Source organism: Trichosurus vulpecula, chromosome 5, assembly GCF_011100635.1.
Source record: "Trichosurus vulpecula isolate mTriVul1 chromosome 5, mTriVul1.pri, whole genome shotgun sequence".
NCBI lineage: Eukaryota > Metazoa > Chordata > Mammalia > Diprotodontia > Phalangeridae > Trichosurus > Trichosurus vulpecula.
The window spans coordinates 142,982,244-143,000,934 of NC_050577.1; the positions used below are offsets into that span (position 1 = coordinate 142,982,244).

The following is an 18,691-nucleotide window of genomic DNA, read 5'->3' on the forward strand; positions in this document are numbered from 1 at the left end:
GAGTCTATATTAATTGTACCATCACATGAAACTGTATCAGCAATTTAGCAATTTTTCCTGTCAATCAATCCTCTGATTTTGTTACCATACTTTCAGGAATGAAAACAATATGCTGATTTAATAAGAAAAAATACAAGTGAATTATGTCTCCATATTTTATGTCTTGATTTTGTACCTCATTGTAAGAGATTCATCATCTTCCTCCTTTTTTTGAAGAAAAGTGCACCATTATATGACAATAATCAAATAAAAACACACAGTTTACAGAGCCCTTTTAAATATGATCTTACTTTATTCCCACTGAAGGTAGAGTTTCTTAGACCCATTTAACAGAAGAGAAAAGCAGTAACACAAGCATCAAGGTCTGATCACGTATATAATAAGAACTCAGGACCATTAATCAAAAACTCAACGCCAGGGGCAGCTAGGTGGCACAGTGAGTAGAGCACCAACGTTGGAGTCAGGAGGACCTGAGTTCAAATCCGGCCTCAGACACTTGACACACTAGCTGTGTGACCTTGGGCAAGTCACTTAACTCCAACTGCCTTGCCTTCCCCACTCAAAAACAAAAAGAAACAGAAAAACTCAATTCCAGTGGTTATGGCCTGTACCCAGAGCAGTGTAAAGGCTGCACCAATTTGATTTGTCTGCTAGCTGCTTCTCTTTCCTTGTTCCTCCCTTTTTTGTGGGTTGCAGTGCTTGTTTCAACCTTAGGATTTACTACATAAACAGTTATTTAATTAGGTTTTTGGTTTCGACAGCATTTCTATTGTAAAAGAATCTATCTTCCTTGATGTCTTTCAATGAAATTTCATCATACAATAAATATATACAGTGATTAAATCACCACTAAAAGGAACATAGCCAAAGATATTAAAGGTTTCAATGGAGTTTAAATTGGTGGGAAACCTTTTGTTGTCTTTGTCTTGAAGTATTCCTCAGCTATTTCTCTGCACTAAGACAATCAGGAGTTATTGACTTGCATAGGATGTGATACCAGGGATGGGGAACTTTCACACACGCAGCCTGGGTGAGGTCAGAGCCCTCAGCTCTCCGAATGGGATATAATTGAGGGGAGCTTGGTGTTTGGCTTTTGGAAGCACACTCATGGAAGGAGTGTTGAGACTCTGGGCAAGCTGTAACTGGCTCCCGGCTTTGTAACCGAGATAGATGTTGGTGATTCTCTGGTAACTATGAATTGTGATTTGAATCAGATGAGGTCTGTCTGTTATGTTTGTAAGTTCTGTTTGTATTCGCCTTGAAGTTCAGGAGGCTGATCTTTTCCCCCTGAACTAAATGATTGAGTATGGGCACTTGCAGGAGACCAGAGTCCCTAGTTTCAGTTCCAGGGCAGAGAGGTTAGCTGCAGTTTGCAGCCACCAGAGGGACTACAAGGAGTAAGATAAGTTGCAGGACAGTGTGGCTGGGCGCTCTAGCTGTGGTTTAGAAGTAGAGAGAAGAGTCCAAGATTGAGTCCAAGATTAAGTACGTTAATTACACTGAGACTGTTAACCCCTTAAAGTTGCTTTCCTTAGAAAAGCTGATCAAAGAACACGTGTTAGCGGCCTTCTGTGTGCTGCTTGTTGTTTTTTTCACACAGCCACAGTAGCTGCTAGCAGATTGTTGCTACACCTTCCCAAAAGCTGTGACCTCCAAACACTAGTTGTTCTGTACCTAATCCAAACCCTCAAAGAAACAGTTCCAGTGATCAGATTAAAATCTATCTCTTCTGCTATTCCAAGAAGGGAAAGGCATCAACAACTCAGAGGATCTTGAAACTAAACTGGGTTCCCTAGGTCTTAGGCCAGCCTCTAAGTCTTCTAATTTTCCAACCCATTAATTCTGTTCTCCAGTTTGTTCCACTTATGAATTTTGCTTCTTTTATCTTCTATAAATTAATTCTCTTCTCTGTCTCTATTTCTCTCTATCTCTCTAACTCTTTGTCTCTATCTTCGTGTCTCTCTGTGTCCATCCATCTCTGTTCTTTTCTGTATCTATTTTACCTTTTATCCCTCTCTTTTTATGTTTTAAAAGATTATTTATTTTAAACTTTTTAAAAATTTTGAATTTCAGATTCTCTTCTTGTCACCAGCCCTTCCATCATACATTGAGAAGGCAAGAAATATATCAAATTATACATGTGAAATCATACAAAAATATTTCCATATTAGCCATGTTGAAAAAAGCAACAAAGTAAAAATATTATACTTCAATTTTCACTTAGAGTTTGTCAGTCATCTCTCTGAAAGTCAAGAGCATTTTTAATCCTGAGTCCACTGGAATCACTTTGGATGACTGTTGTTGTTGTTGTATTTGTCCTTCATTTTCAAAGAGGACCATGGCATCAGGGAGAGGATGACATGACTTGCAGTTGACTTGGATCTGAGTGAGGGAGGGCTCAAGGTCACCAGCCTCACTTTCTCCTCCAGAGGCATCTGGATCCAGTGACCTGATATTCAACAGGAGGACTGGAGATGACCCAGGATGTAAAGGGAGACCCTGGCCCTTTTAGGCTCAGGCCTTTTCAGGTACTCACTTAGAGTGAGGTAACACCCATTCAGTGAATAGGCCTCTTTAAGAAGTGAATCAAGGGATGGCCCCTTTAATTAGAAAAAAGGAAAAAAAAAAACAAGCTGGGAGGGGAAGACCCTCAGCATTGCTGTTCCAAAGAGAAACAGTGACCATAGACATTCACTCTTAGCCCTGAGGGCAGAGGGTCCAAAATACAGCCATTAAGTGGAGCTCCGGAAGGGACCTATTGTGGTCCAATCTATGAGCTTCTGAGAAGATTTTGAGACAACAGAGTAGGTCAGAAAACTTTTGGCCCTTCAAATTTTTTCCACAAGAAAAAACAGAACATTACCTCAGAGGGAAGGTAGAGCAACAAAAAAAGAAAAGTCTTGGTAAAGCAGTTGTTTTCCCTAAGAAAAACTTGAGAAGACCCTTCCTCCAGTGGTGGAGGTTCATCCTTAGTGAAGTGCAAATACCTCCTGCCCAATTCTGCAGAATCAGGGAACAAGGAGCCCTGGGGGCAACCAGGGTTGGGAGGCTGCCTCAGCCTTAGAAACTTTCATGTCATGGACAGTGTGGGGCTGTGTCAAGAAGATTGAAGGACCTTCCACTATCAAGGGATGCCAAGCACAGTAGTGCTGACCAGAGTTGTCCTGGGCTGCTGCTGGGGGGAAGGATGGGGAGGGAGAAGGAACTAGCACACATCTAGTGAGTGCAGTGGCAGAGGAGCAGGGACTATGCTGGCTGTGGGCACTTACAGGAGACCAGAGTCCCTAGTTTCAGTTCCAGAGCAGAGAGGATAGCTGCAGTTTGCGGACACCAGAGGGACTGCAAGGAGCAAGATAAGTTGCAGGACAGTGTGGTTGTGATGAGGGCAAAGTCTCTGGGAACCCCTTGAATCTGGAATACAGTCTCTGGGAGCCCTCTTAAACTCTCCTTGAATCTTCCAACTAGATCTGGCCTTCCCCTAAGGCCATAAGCCTCACATTATCATTAGGCCCAAATCTCTACTTAGCCTTGCCCTTTATTGTCCAGCTACTTCCCACCCTTGATACTATCAATACCCAAGCCTTCAACTACTTCCAACCCTTAATCCCATTCTCTTGGTTCCTGGACTCTGACCTCATCTCATCCTCCTTAGACTCCTCCTTCCTCAAACCCTTCCTCAAACCCTCCTCTAGTCACTCCAGACCACCTCTCAATCCCTCCTATAATCTTTGTGTATCTGATCTCCATCTTGCTTCCATGAAGGTGCTCAGATTCAAGTAGATTGAATCTGACCGGCTTGTGAAAACAGGTGTCACAAAGGGGGGGATTTTTTAAGACAACCCATTATGGTGAATCCCTAACAAACTTTGTCTTTTCCCTTGGCTGAGACGGCTTGAGTCGAATTCTTTCGGCAGGACCCGGCGTGCAGGTATTTTGGGGTCTTAAACACCCCTAGAAACCTATGATTCATTACCGTCATCATTTTCCTTAAACCTCTTCATTTGGGGGCCCTAGCTGTGGTTTAGAAGTCGAAAGAAGAGTCCAAGATTGAGCCCAAGTCAGATATCAGAAAATAACAGTAAGAAGGGCCTGAGGCCTGGGGCATCATTCCCCATACCTTGGGACTAGAACTCAATTACACTAGCAGTTGCTAAAAACAAACAAACAAGCAAATAAGTAAATAAAATGAGTAAACAAAGATGAAAGAACCTGTGTGAGGTAGTGAGAAAATAAAATGTGAAGACTTGGCAGGGAACATATATGTATAAATATATATCTATATCTATTCATGTCTATACTTAGAAATGTTTAAAAATTAAGAAATAGGGTAAATAGGGAAATGAAAAAATTCTGAGGCTGTGAGAGTCTGATTTCTCAGCCTCTGGTAAAGTTTCCTTTTTTTCCTGAAACTTTTTGTTCTTTCTTCTGGTTCTGGTTTAAAGATTTACCAGGTAACAATAGGGTCACTGTGACCTGCTTTCCTTTACTGTAAAAGAATGTGGAGGGTCTTCCCCTCCCCTTATCTTATTGTCCTTCTTTAGATTTATAGATGTCACCTCAGTTGTAATCGTTAACTAGGGGAATGGGAATTGGAATTTCTGTGCCTTGATTTCCTAGTTCTTTGTCTAGTTTTTCGTGCTCAGATTGTAAGCCCGCCTCCCAGCCAATGGTGAGAAGGGTCAGAGGTGGGTGGGAATTCTCTTGCATTAGGTATAATTATTGGTGCTTTGTTCCTTGTGCCTTTGCCTCCTTTGCTAGCTCTGTTCTGGCAGAGGACTCCCTATTCTTGTGAGAATCGAATACAATTTTATTTCTGTTCCCACCCTGGGATGGCTCCTTATTAAAAATTAATTTTTTTTAATTGGTGAGGGTGTTTTATCCCACACAGAACCCAACCATAGATAGCTACTATAAGGATAGAGAAGGTCTGCGTTCATATTCAGAGGAAGATAATGGAACTAAAAAAAAAAAGCCACTCCCTTTACAAGTGAGAATTGTCAAATCTTCCCAAGCATAAGAATTCTTAGAAGAAATTAAAAAGGACTTTAAAAATCAGAGTAATTGAGGAAAAATTAGAAAAAATTAAGATCAATCCAAGAAAATCAAGAAAATTATGATAAAAGGGAACCAACTTCAAATAGAGAATCAATTTTTTAAAAAAAATAAATTAAAAATCTTTTTAATAAATGCATTAATTTATAGTTTTCAATATTACTTCCATAAGATTTTGAGTTCTAAATTTTCTCCCTCTACTTTCCTTCCTCCCTCCCCAAGACAGTGTGCAGTCTGATATAGGCTCTACATATGCATTCATTTTAAGCATACTTTTGCATTAGTCATGATGTAAAGAAGAATTAGAACCAAGAAAGAAAAAAAAACAAGAGAGAAAGAGAGACAGAGAGAGAGAGAGAGAGAGAGAGAGAGAAAGAGAGAGAGAGAGAGAGAATAGTATGCTTCGATCTGCATTGAGACTCCATACTTCTTCTTCTGGATGTGGATAGCATTTTCAATCATGAGTCTTTTGGAGTTGTCTTAGATCCTTGCATTGCTGAGAGGAGCTTAGTACATCAATGTTAATCATTGCACAAAGTGGCTGTTACTATGTACAATGTTCTCCTGGTTCTGCTCATTTCACAGATCATCCAGGTTTTTCTGAAGCTTGCTTGCTCATCATTTCTTATGGAACAATAGTACTCCATTACATTTATATACCTCAGGTTGTTCAGCCATTCACCAATTAATGGGCATCCTCTCAATTTTCAATTCTTTGTCACTACAAAAAGTGCTGCTATAAATATATTTTTTTTTATTATGTGTGTCCTTTTCCCATTTTTATGATCTCTTTGGCATACAGACCTAGAAGTGGTATTGCTGGGTTAAAAGGTATGCAGAACTTTATGCCTTTGTTCCAAATTGCTCTCCAGAATGGTTGGATCAGTTAATAACTCCACCGACGATGCATTAGAGTTCCAATTTTCCCACATCTCCAACATTTATCATTTTCCTGTTTTGTCATGTTAGCCAATCTGATGTGTGTGATAAGGTACCCAAGACTTGCTTTGATTTGTATTTCTCTAGTCAATAGTGATTTAGAGCATTTTTTCATATGACTGTAGATAGCTTTGATTTCTTCTTCTGAAAACTGCCCATTCATATCCTTTGACCACTTATCAATTGGGAAATGCCTTATATTCTTATAAATTTGACTCAATTCTACATATAGTTTAGAAATAAGACCTTTATCAGAGACACTAGCTATAAAAATTGTTTCCCAGATTTCTGCTTCCCTACTAATCTTGGTTTCATTGGCTTGGTTTGTGCAATAATTTTTCAATTTACTGTAATTGAAATTATCCATTTTGCATTTCATAATATTCTCTATCTCCTGTTGTAGTAGCAATTTAAATTTGAACATCTTTCCTACCCATTAATAGGCTATGTGACCTACTTATGTCTCAGGAAGCCTAAGTCACATGTGGTGGGAGGAGCTTCCTGACAGGAAAAGGAAGTTATGTCACAGGAAATGGAGAGAGAGAGAGAGAGAGAGAGAGAGAGCGAGCAGTTATGGCCACTAATGGCCACCCTCATGATAGTTAGAAGTGAACAGGCTGACTTAGGTGTGCTGTGAGTTTGTTTTTGGGAAGACCCCAGCAGGGGGTCAGAGAGGTTTTGAGATGGTGAGGACCCATGTCGTGTCAATACGCAATATCACAACCCATAACTCTACTTCCTAACCAGTGCCAGATTTTTTGATTACTCCTTTGTAATATAGTTTGAAATCTGGTATTGCTAGGTCACCTTAATCATACTTTTCTCCCCACTGATGCCATTGTTATTCTTTTTTTTGCCCTCTTCAATCTTTTTTTAAAAATATGTATTTATTTTTAACATTTTTTTTACTTTGGAGTTTTGAATTCTTTCCCTCCTTCTTGTGCCTCTTCCACACATTTAGAAGGCAAGAAATATAATATTAACTATAGAGTAAAATCCTGCAAACTGTATTTCTACATTACTCATGTCTCAAATGACTAAACCACAACAAAAAAGTGAAAAAGTTACACTTAAATATTCGGTCAGATTTCATCAGGTCTCTTTCTTGAAAGGGATAAGAGTTTTCATCAGAAGTCCTTCAAAATTATCTTGGTTTATTATATTGATCAGAATAGCTAAGTCATTCATAGTTGATCATCACATGATATTGCTGTTATAGTGCATAATATTCTCCTGATTCTGCTGGCTTCACTTTCAATAAGTTTATCCAAATCTTCCCAGATTTTTCTGACACCATTCCGTTCATCATGGTTTTTAATAGTACAACAGTATTCCATTAAAATCATACACCACAACTTCTTCAGCCACTACACTGAGTAACTGACATCTCCTCAATTTCAAATTCTTTGTCATAAAAAATAGCTGTAATATATATAGATGTATACACACACACACACACACACACACACACACACACACACACACACAGAGGTATGTGCTTTTTTACCTTTTCCTTTAATCTTTTTGGGGACAGAGCTATAGTAGAAGTTGTGCTGGTTCAAAGGTTATGCAGAGTTTTTTTTTTAATTATTTTATTATTTATTTAATATTTTAGTTTTCAACATTGATTTCCACAGGATTTTGAGTTACAACTTTTCTCCCGATTTCTACCCACCCCCCACTCCAAGATGGAATATATTTAGATTGCCCCATTCCCCAGTCAGCTTTCCCTTCTGTCTCCCCACTCCACCCCACTACCCCATCCCCTTTCCCCTTACGTTCTTGTAGGGCAAGATAGATTTCTATGCCCCATTCCCTATGTATCTTATTTCTCAGTTACAAGCAAAAACAACTTTTTATTTTGAGCATCTGATTTTAAAACTTTGAGGTTCAAATTCTCTCCCCTCTTCCTTTCCCCTCCCCACTCTCCCTAAGAAGGCAAGCAACTCAACATAGGCCACACATGTATCATTATGTAAAACACTTCCACAACACTTATGTTGTAAAAGACTATTTTCCCCCTTGACCCTGTCCCTTTTAAAAAGTGTTTGCTTTTGATTACCTCCTTCACCTATCTTCCCTCCCTTCTATCATCCCCCCTTTTTTATCCCCTTCCCCCTACTTTCCTGTGGGGTAAGATACCCAATTGCGTGTGTATGTTATTCCCTCCTCAAGTCAAATCCTTTGAGAGCAAAATTCACTCATTCCCTCCCCTGTCCCCTGTTCCTTTCCAAAAGAACTGCTTTTTCTTGCCACTTTTATGTGAGATAATTTACCCCATTCTATCTCCCACTTTCTCCCTCTCTCAATATATTCCTCTGTCATCCCTTAATTTGATTTTTTTTTTAGATACCAGCCCTTCATATTCAACTCACCCTGTGTTCTCTGTCTACATATATGTATATTCCCTTCAACTACCCTAGTACTGAGAAAGGTCTCATGAATTACACACATCATCTTTCCATGTAGGAATGTAAGCAAAATAGCTCAACTTTAGTAAGTCCCTTATGATTTCTCTTTCTTGATTACCTTTTCATGCTTCTCTTGATTCTTGTGTTTGAAAGTCAAATTTTCTATTCAGGTCTGGTCTTTTCACTGAGAAAACTTGAAAGTCCTCTACTTTATTGAAAATCCATATTTTACCTTGGAGCATTATGCTCAGTTTTGCTGAGTAGGTGATTCTTGGTTTTAATCCTAGCTTCTTTCATCACTGGAATATTATATTCCAAGCCCTTCAATCCCTTGATGTAGAAGCTGCCAGATCTTGTATTATCCTGACTATGTTTCCACAGTACTGAAATTGTTTCTTTCTGGCTGCTTGCATTATTTTCTCCTTGACCTGGGAACTCTGGAATTGGGTGACAATATTCCTAGGAGTTTTCTTTTTGGGATCTTTTTCAAGAGGCGATCGGTGGATTCTTTCAATTTCTATTTTACCCTCTGGCTCTAGAATATCAGGGCAGTTTTCCTTGATAATTTCTTGAAAGATGATGTGTAGACTCTTTTTTTGATCATGGCTTTTGGGTAGTCCAATAATTTTTAAGTGATCTCTCCTGGATCCATTCTCCAGGTCAGTGGTTTTTCCAGCGGGATATTGTACATTGTCTTCCTTTTATTTTCATTCCTTTGGTTCTGTCTTATAATATCTTGATTTCTCATGAAGTCACTAGCTTCCATTTGCTCCAATCTAATTTTTAAGGTTGGTATTTTCCTCAGTGGTCTTTTGGACCTCCTTTTCTATTTGGCTAATTCTGCCTTTCAAGGCATTCTTTTCCCCATTGGCTTTTTGGAGCTCTTTTGCCATTTGGATTAGTCTCTTTTTTAAGGTGTTATTTTCTTAGGTATCTTTTTGGGTCTCCTTTAGGAAGTCATTGACTTGTTTTTCATGGTTTTCTTGCATGTCCCTCATTTCTCTCACCAATTTTTCCTCTACTTCTCTTACTTTCTTTTCCAAATGTTTTTTGAGCTCTTCCATGGCCTGAGACCAATTCATATTTTTCTTGGAGGCTTTTGTTGTAGGCTCTTTGACTTTGTTGACTTCTTCTGGCTGTACGTTTTGAGCCTCTTTGTCACCAAAAACAGATTCTTGAGTCTCAGTCTGAGTCTGAGTCTGAGTCTGCGTCCTTTTTCAATGCCTGTCCATGTTCCCAGCCAACTACTTGACCTTTGAGCTTTTTGTCAGTGTATGACTGCTTGTAGAGTAGAAAGTGCATTGTCCCAAGCTTTAGGGGCTGCACTACTGTTTTCAGAGCTACTTCTCCTCCACTGTCACCACAAGCTCTGCCACAGCATCAGTCCTCCTCCTCCAAGTGCCGCCAACAAGGATTGCAACCCAGATCCAAGCAGGGCAAAGCAAGCATGGCACTCCCACTCTGATCTGGCACTTGATTCCTCCCAGCATGTGAGTCAGGGACTCTGGAAGCAGCTCACACTGGAGCTCTGGAAGCAGCACCACCGCACCACTTCTGCCACCCCCAGGGCTGGGCCCGGACCACTTTCTAACCTGATCTAGCAGTTTTCCCACTAACTTGCTCAGTGGTCTTTGGTGTTTGTGGGTTGAAAAGTCTGGTAACTGCCACAGCTCAATGATTCATGGCCCTAAGGCCTGCTCCAGGCTACCTCCTGGTCTGGTCTGTCCCAGTGTGTCCCACACTGGGCTGTACTCTGATCCATCCTGGGATGGAGACTTGCTTCCGTCTGCTGTTTTGTGGGTTCTGCAGCTCTGGAATTTGTTCAGAGACATTTTTTACAGGTGTTTGGAGTGATATGGGGGAGAGCTTAAGCAAATCCCTGCTTTCCAGCTGCCATCTTGGCTCTACCCCCCAGGTATGCACAGTTTTATAACCCTTTGATTATAGTTCTAAATTGCTTTCCAGAATGGTTGGATCAGTTCATAATTCCAACAACAATGCTTTAGTGTCCTGTCCCAATTTTTCCATATCTCCTCCAACATTTATCATTTTAATTTTCTTTCATATCAGTCAATCTGATAGGTGTGAGGTGATACTTTAAAGCCGTTTTAATTTGCATTTCTCTATTCAATTGTGATTTAGGTTAGAGCATTGCTCATATAACTGTTGCCTTTGATTCCTCTTCTAAAATCTGCCTCTTTATATCCTTTGACCATTTATCAACTGGGGCATGACTAATAAAATTGACTAAATTTCCTATACATTAGAGAAATGTGACCTTTATCAGAGAAACTTGCTGTAATTTTCCCCAAGTTTCCTGCTTTCCTTCTAATCTTGTCTGCATTGGTTTTGTTTGTGCAAAATTCTTTTAAAAATTATTGTGATCTAAATTATCTATTTTATTTCCCATGATCTTTTCTAGCTCTTGTTTGGGCATAAATTCTTCCTTTATCCATAGATCTGACAGCTAAAATTTGCCATGCTTCTATAATTTGCTAGTAATATTACTATGTCTAAATCATTTTAACCTTATCTTGGTATATGAGATGTATGTCTATGCCCAGTTTCTGTCAAACTATTATCCAATTTTCCTGGTAATTTCTGTCAAATAGTGAGTTCTTACCCCAAGAGTTTGGATTTTAGGGGCTGTATTAGTAAGGCAAGATTCATAATATTGTGGTGACCATGAATATGCCTATATAGTTCTGAATTCCAAAGTATAAGAGTGTCTCTATATAGAAGGCAGAAGAAGTAAAACATTTATTCAGACACCAGAGGATCAGATCCCAGAACCAATAACCCCAATTCGACATAGCAGTAATTGTATTCCAAAACCAGTAAGTCCACCTCAATGTAATAGCAAGGACATTAAAATACCATATCACAGCAATAGCCAAGCCATCCTGTAAACTTCCCTTCTGCTAGTGCCTTTCCAAAAACAATCACTCAGGACTTCTGTCTGCTTGCCTGAGTCCTCTCCTCCTGCAGTTCTGAAAGCCCTTGAAGTTCTTAGAGGCCTTCCTGTTCTCTCTCTGTCTCTCTGTCTCTGTGACTCTTCAAGGTCTCCATCTCTTGCAGCTCTCTCGATACTCTGTCTTCTTCTTGTAGCTCTCTCATCTCCACTCTTTGTAGCTCTCTAGTCTCTCTCTGGAGCTCTCTAGTCTGAGCTTAATGGCTACCCACAGGGTATATATACCCTGTGTAGTCCTGGGGCTAATCACTTATTTAGCAAAATGGTATAGACCTGGGGCCTAGAACCTACTTAGCAAATAGGTCTTTCTACAAACAGGCTTCTCCTAATCAAGCTTCCCTTAACTTTCTCTATCTGAGGCCTATTAAGTGGGTGGGAAAGATCCTTGATCACATTAGCACCATAGGGACCCATAAAATACTAAATAAGTGTGATCCTTAACTGCTGTATATTGTATACATAAACTATTATACTGATCCACCACTCTGTTTCTTAGCCAGTACCACATGGTTTTGATGTATACCATTTCTTCGTAATATACTTTTAAAACCTGGAACTGCTGGGTTACCTTCCTTCACTTTTTCTTTTCATTGATTTCCTTGACATTCTTGACACTTTGTTCTTCCAGATAAATTTTGTTATTATTTTTTTCTAGTCTGATAAAATAATTTTTGGTGGTTTGATTGGTATGGCACTGAATAAATAAATTCAAACATTTTTCATATATTGGCTCATAAACAATGAATATTTCTCCACTTTTTCATATCTTTATTTGTGTGAAAAATGTTGTGCAATTGTGTTCCTTTAATTCATGGCTTTATTTTGACAAGTAGACTCCCAAGCATTGGAATTTCTCTTTCTATCTCTTTGTGCTCAATTTTGCTGGCAATATTAATAGAAATATTGGTTATTTATATGTATTTATTCCATATCCTGAAACTTTGCTAAAGTTATTAATTATTTCAACTAGTTTTTTTTTTAAATTTTCTCTAAATATACCATCATATCATCTGCAAAGAGTGATTGTTTTGTTTCCTCATTGCCTATTGTAATTCCTTCAATTTCTTTTTCTCCTCTTATTGCTATAACTAATATTTATACTGCAATATTAAATAATAGCTATGATAATAGACATTCTTCCTTCTTTACCCCTGATCTTATTGGGAAGGCTTCTATCCCCATTACAATTAATGGTTTTTGATGGTTTTATACAGATTTATCATTTTAAAGGAAACATCATTCCTCCCCTAGGATTTCAAGAGTTATTAATAAGAATGAGTATTATATTTTGTCAAAGGCTTTTTCCATATCTAGGAAGATGCTGATAGATTTTTGCTTTTTTTGTTATTGATATGGTTTTCAATTATGCTGATAATTTTCCCCATATTGAACCAATCCTTCATTCTTAATATAGATCTCCCCTTGTCACAATGTATGATCTTTTTGATATGTGTGTGTGTATATATATATATATATATATATATATATATCTGTAATTTCCTTGTTAGTTTTAATTTAAATTTTGCATAGATATTCATTAAGAGAACTTGTCTATAGTTTATTTTCCCTGTTTTGCTCTCCCTGGTTTAGGAATCAAAACCCTATTTCTGTCATAATCAATTCCTTTGAATTTGATAGTATTTCTGAGATAAATTGTTTTACTATTATTTTAATAACCAGTTATCAGTTCGGGATCCAAACATTTCTCCTTTATTTAAAAATAAAGTCACTCAGTTGCTATGGTTGGGGGTTGAGGTTGGCAGTGCCTCCATGGGCCAGGGGGTGCTTGGGTCTGCATGGGGCTGGCTCCAGGTACATATGATTTAATTATGCCTTGCAGATTGTAAGAGTGAAATAGATGTCTTCTGAGTATGGAATGATCTAGAGAAAGATGAAAAGCATACAGCTAATTGAACCCAACATGATAAACACTGAAGAAGAGACAATCTCTGATATTAGTTGTCAAATTTCTGTTAGTGAATTTTCTTGTCACTGCTGTTACGACATCCTGGTGAATCCCACCTCCTTGAAGTATGTACACAGTTTCTCTTACATTTCCTGGCTCTATGATGGGTGTCTTCAAAGAAAACAGAATGTCCAAAGTGCTAAAAGAAATGAGGTTTTCCTAAAGTAAATATTCTGCTCAAAGATGCCATCAAAGTGAGTTTAGAAGACATTCAGCAGAACAGTGATATAGTCCATAGTCTTGCAGCCTTTCATAAATACAGGAGTGATCAGATTTCTATAGCTCCAAATGCAAGGTGAGCAAATCCTCAAAGAAGAGGGGGACTTTTTTCTGGAGTACTGACAGCTTTTACCGGTGTTGCAGTGGTTCTACTTGTATATCACTGGAACAGCAGAGAATCAGAGCATCACCTACTCATTCAAAAATCTTTGTAAAATGAAGTGCTAAAGAAGTCACCTTTTGACTAGAGAAACTGGGCCCGTGGGCTTCTCTTTACAGAGAAACATTTTTATCTGAAAGACTTAATGGCAGGCCATCAACCGAGGGAAGTCATGTTGTATGCCCTGAAGAGCTCCCCAAGACTCAGTATGTTGTGTCTGTACTCGTTTGATTATGCAGAAACCTTCTTACCTTTCATCCATACAATATGCCCTGTGTAAGAAAAAGAGAGTATCATCACAATGTTTCTTGACTTTAAAGAGCCCATTTGGAAGCAGTGGATAGAATTCCCTATTAAATATTCTTTCTTTCCATATGAATGGATCGCTGAATTTGCCTGGGATTGGCTAGGAATAAATTGAAAACTGCTCCTCACATCATGTGGAGCCATTTTTGGAAAGTATCAATGCAGGGACTTCTTGTGGCCCTTTTCTGGCCTATTATTCCTCAGTTTATTTGCAACTGTTTATTTTACTGTGCCCTATACTTTAATCCAATTATCAACATTAATATTATGGTCAAAGAAGTATGCAGACTAGAAAGCCAAGTATTGTAAGTGTTGCTATCCCAGCTCTGAATCAAGCTGGCATCCAACAGGTCTGAGCTTTGAAATTTAAAGAGTGGTGGGGGCTGCAGTGGGAGGGAGGGTCTGCTTTTCTATAAATAGTGATAAAAGGAGCTGCTTAAAAAAAAAGCTACACAAAGTTTTTTCTTGGCATGGGAAGTAGGAACCATCATTCCCAAATGAGTATTGGTTATTATGATTGTAGGGTAGTGATACTTGCCACATACTATAAATACCTGAAAGATGTTGTGAGGCTTAATGAGATGGTGGTTATAAAGCAGGGCTGTCCAACCTTGGGTTTTTATTAAAACAATAGACAATATATTTTGAGTTGCCATTTTAGTGAGAGCTTTGTGGTAGCTCTGCTTAGTTTACTAAAGCATTTTTGTAAATTTCTATGTTTGTAGGCTGCGTGCAACCCATGGGCCTCATTTTGGACAGCCCTGCTATAAAGTGTCACGGGCTTCCGAAGCCTCGTAACTATGCTCAGGGTTCCCCCCAAGCCCCAGGCCTCTGCCTAAGCAAAGGGCCTGATCTCCGGACAATGTACGGGGCGGGAGCCGAACAAGATGGTGAATGACTCCATTTATTATTTCAGCAAGCAGCACATTTATACCTTTAGTGACGTAGGTACACTCTTTGGTTACGTGGGTGAAAGACAGGTAAAGCTAATACACCTGGGCCCTAGGACCGCCCTGACTCCACCTACTCTCCTCCCCCTCTCCTCCCACACTACCCAAAGCTCCCTGCGGGCAGGCAGTCCAGGCAAAGACCGGAAACTCCACGTGGTCAGGCAGCCGGAAGTTCCACATGCTCTGCCAGAGAGCCAGAAGTTCCACGTGGTCAGGCAGGTCCGACCTGGAATCGCTAGGGAGGCAACAAAGGCGAGACCCCTCCTCCTGGCTCCACCCACATCCCAAAGCCCTGAGTTTATCTCAGCAGGCCCCTGGGCCTGGAGGTCTGAGGAGAGCAGGGCTCAGCTCTAACTCAGCCCGTAACAATAAAGGATTGTTAGAACTCCTCAAAGAAGATGGAACATGCATTAAAGCATCATGGTATTAGGTTATGTTTGCTTCTCAACAAGCCTTTTGAGGCCTAATTTGATAGAGCTGGTAAGTGACAGAGAGTCTTGTCTGGAGCACTGATGATGAGAAACCAAACCTCTACTAGGAAGGACACTGCTTTCCAAATGTTCTCAGTAAGCGAATTTGTGGCTGTGTGATCTATTATAGCCATAGACAAACAGGTGCAGACTAGAATTACAGCGTAGAAGACACTGTCTTCGTGCCTTCTTGAGAAGTATCATAGTGAAAACTCTGCAGTCATTGAATAGCTGACCCTCCTAGACAATTTTAATCAATGTTTTGTAGCCTTTTATTTGCAAAAGGACATTGAACAACTTTGAGCAGTTAATAAAAACTAATTTTAGCTATTCTTTGCCGTGTCAGTGCTTCCTGAAAATATTTTTTTTAAAAAAGAACTGCATCTGTGAAAAATTTTAAGATTGCACTTTTAAGAAACATTTGATAATTGACCTCATAGTTTATCATTGTCTTTGTGGTGTAATATCTGTACTAAGAGCTATGATTTGTAAATATATAATGGTTTCAACTATGGTTTTTTGTATATGGAAACAGGAGGTATGAAATGCAATATGTGAGAACAGGACATACAGAGATACATGAATTCTATCCAAAGAGAAGTGTGGTAGCTTCTTGAACTATTCTTTGACCCTTTGTGCATTGTCATAGGAGTGAGGATTTCATATCTGCATCTGAAAGTTTCAAAAAATCACTTTTAAAAATAGTTTTTTTTTTTAAAGATAATACAGGGTGTTCCTAAAATCTGGACACATAGGCAAAAATGCACATTTTCAAGAAATAAATGAAACTTTCAGCAACATTTTATTTAATTGGAATATTAACAAATAACATCTTCAGTATGATTTCCATCATTTGTGATGGAAAGGTTGATGTGCTTTCCAAGGTTCACGTGAACTTGATGTAGTAACTCCACATTGCCATCAATTTTATCACATTCACTCTTTATTTGTTCAATCAAGTATGTTGCATCTGTGATTTTCACTAAGTCTACCTTCTCCTTTAGCATACCCCAGAAAAAGAAGTCAAGCGGGCTAAGGTCTGTCAATATTCCAAATATTTCAAAATATGCATTTTTTCCTATGTGTCTAGATTTTAGGGATGCCCTGTAAATAAAAGTAAAGCCAGTTTTTGTAAAAAAAAAAAATCTGTAAAAATCTGTCTGTGAAGGACATGACTGACTAATAAAGTTGTCCTAACCCTTGAAGAAACATGCTCTTGAATTTTGGTGGGAACCCACCCTATCAGGAGACCTTATTTCTATTTAGAGTGTAAGCAGAATCCAATCTAGTGGAGTTCTTACCCTGAGGAAAAGATGCCTTGTCCTTGTACTCCTCTATTAAAGTTTAGGGTGACCAAACTCATGAAGAAGAAACCATCCAGAGTGGTCTGGATGGAGATGGCTTCCCTTGTTCAGAGCATTTGAGGCAGCTGAATCTCACTACCAAGCCATATTCTTAGCATGAGTAGCTGAAGACTTCTAGCCTACCTCGTCATTAAATGTCCACCAATCAGGGTTCATTTTCACTTGTCAGGGACATCATCTTTTACAAAGGTATTCATTGTCTCCACTGGTTCTCTTTAGTTTGTGAGAGAAATAACTGACCATCAATTTATTGATTTCTAGCTAGCCTGATTAATTAATTGATTATTAATTACCCAGAAAATCTGTCTCAGGGTTTTATGTTAATCAAACTCCTTCTTTACCTATTTGTTCCCCAAAAAAGTTTATGTAAGTTCAGGACTAATTGTTCCTTAAACATTTAGTAGTATTTATATGTGAAGCCATCTGGTCCTGAGGATTTTTTTCTTAGGGAACTCATTGATAGCTTGCTCAATTTCTTTTCCTAAGATAGGGTTACATATTTTATTCCATCACCAGTTAATATGGACCATTTGTATTTTTTGTAAATATTCATCCATTTTGCTTAGTGTGTCAGATTTATTGGCATATAATTGGGAAAAACAACACATAATAATGGCTCTAATTTCATTTTTGTTGGTGCTGCATTGACTCTTTTCATTTTTGATAATAGAAATTTGGTTTTCTTCTGTTTTTAATCAAATTAATCAATGCTTTATTTTACTGTTTACTTTCATAAAATCAGCTCAAAATTTTATTTATTAGTTCAATAGTTTTCTCGGTTTGAATTTTATTAATTTCACCTTTGATTTTCAGGATTTCCATTTTGATATTTAATTAGGAATTTAAAATTTGCTCTTTTTCTAGTTATTTATTTATTTATTTTTGTTTAATGCCCACTTCATTGATCTTCTCTTTCTTTATTTCATTTATGTAAGTGTTTAGAAATATTCAATTAACCCTAAATATTACTTTGCCTGAATCCCACAAATTTTAATATTTAGGCTCACTGTTGTCATTCTTTGTAATGAAATTATTATTTCCATGATTTGGTCTTTAACCCATTCATTCTTAAGGGTTAGATTATTTAGTTTCCAATTAATTTTAATCTATTTTTCCAAGACCTTTTGTTAAAGGATAATTTTTATTGCATTATGGTATGAAAATCATTCATCTCATATTACTGAGTTTTTGTGTGTGGTTTTTAGGCTCTTATACGTGGTCAATTTTTGTGAAGGTGCCATATAAACCTGACACATAGGTATACTCTTTTCTATCCTCATCTAACTTTTCTAGCAGTCTATTCTATCTAATTTAAAAAAAAAATTCGATTAATCTCCTTAACTCCTTACATATTTATTTTATGGTTAGATTTACCTAGTTTTAGTAGGGGACCAATGAGGTTGCCCACTAGTATTGTTTTACTATTTCCACTTGTAAATCATTAAACTTCCCCTTTATGATTTTGGATGCTTTACCATTTCATGCATATATGTTTAGCATCGATATTACTTCATTTTCTATGGTGCCTTTTAGCAAGGTGTAGTCATGCTGTTTACCTCTTTTAATTAGGGATATTATTGCTTTTACTTTGAGATCAAAGATTAATAGATTCTACACACTCTCCATGTGTGTTTCTCTATTTCAAGTGTGTTTCTTGAAAAACAACGTATTGTTGGATTCTGACTTCTAATCCATTCTGTTATCTGCTTCTGGTTTATGGGTGAGTTCAACCCATTATCATTTACACTTATGAATACTAACTGAATATTTTCTTCCATTCTATTTCCATAATATTTGAATTATGTCTTTCTGCCTGCTTGTAATATTTTCTCCTAAAACCGACAGTCCTGGACTTTGGTTATATTTCTGGGAGTTTTCATTTT

The 18,691-nt window shown here is 38.1% G+C and overlaps 1 pseudogene; it reads left to right on the plus strand.

The window, feature by feature from the left end:
* The first annotated feature begins 13,264 nt into the window (after positions 1 to 13,264).
* LOC118849666 lies at positions 13,265 to 14,333 on the plus strand (annotated as a pseudogene).
* The last annotated feature ends 4,358 nt before the right edge of the window (positions 14,334 to 18,691 follow it).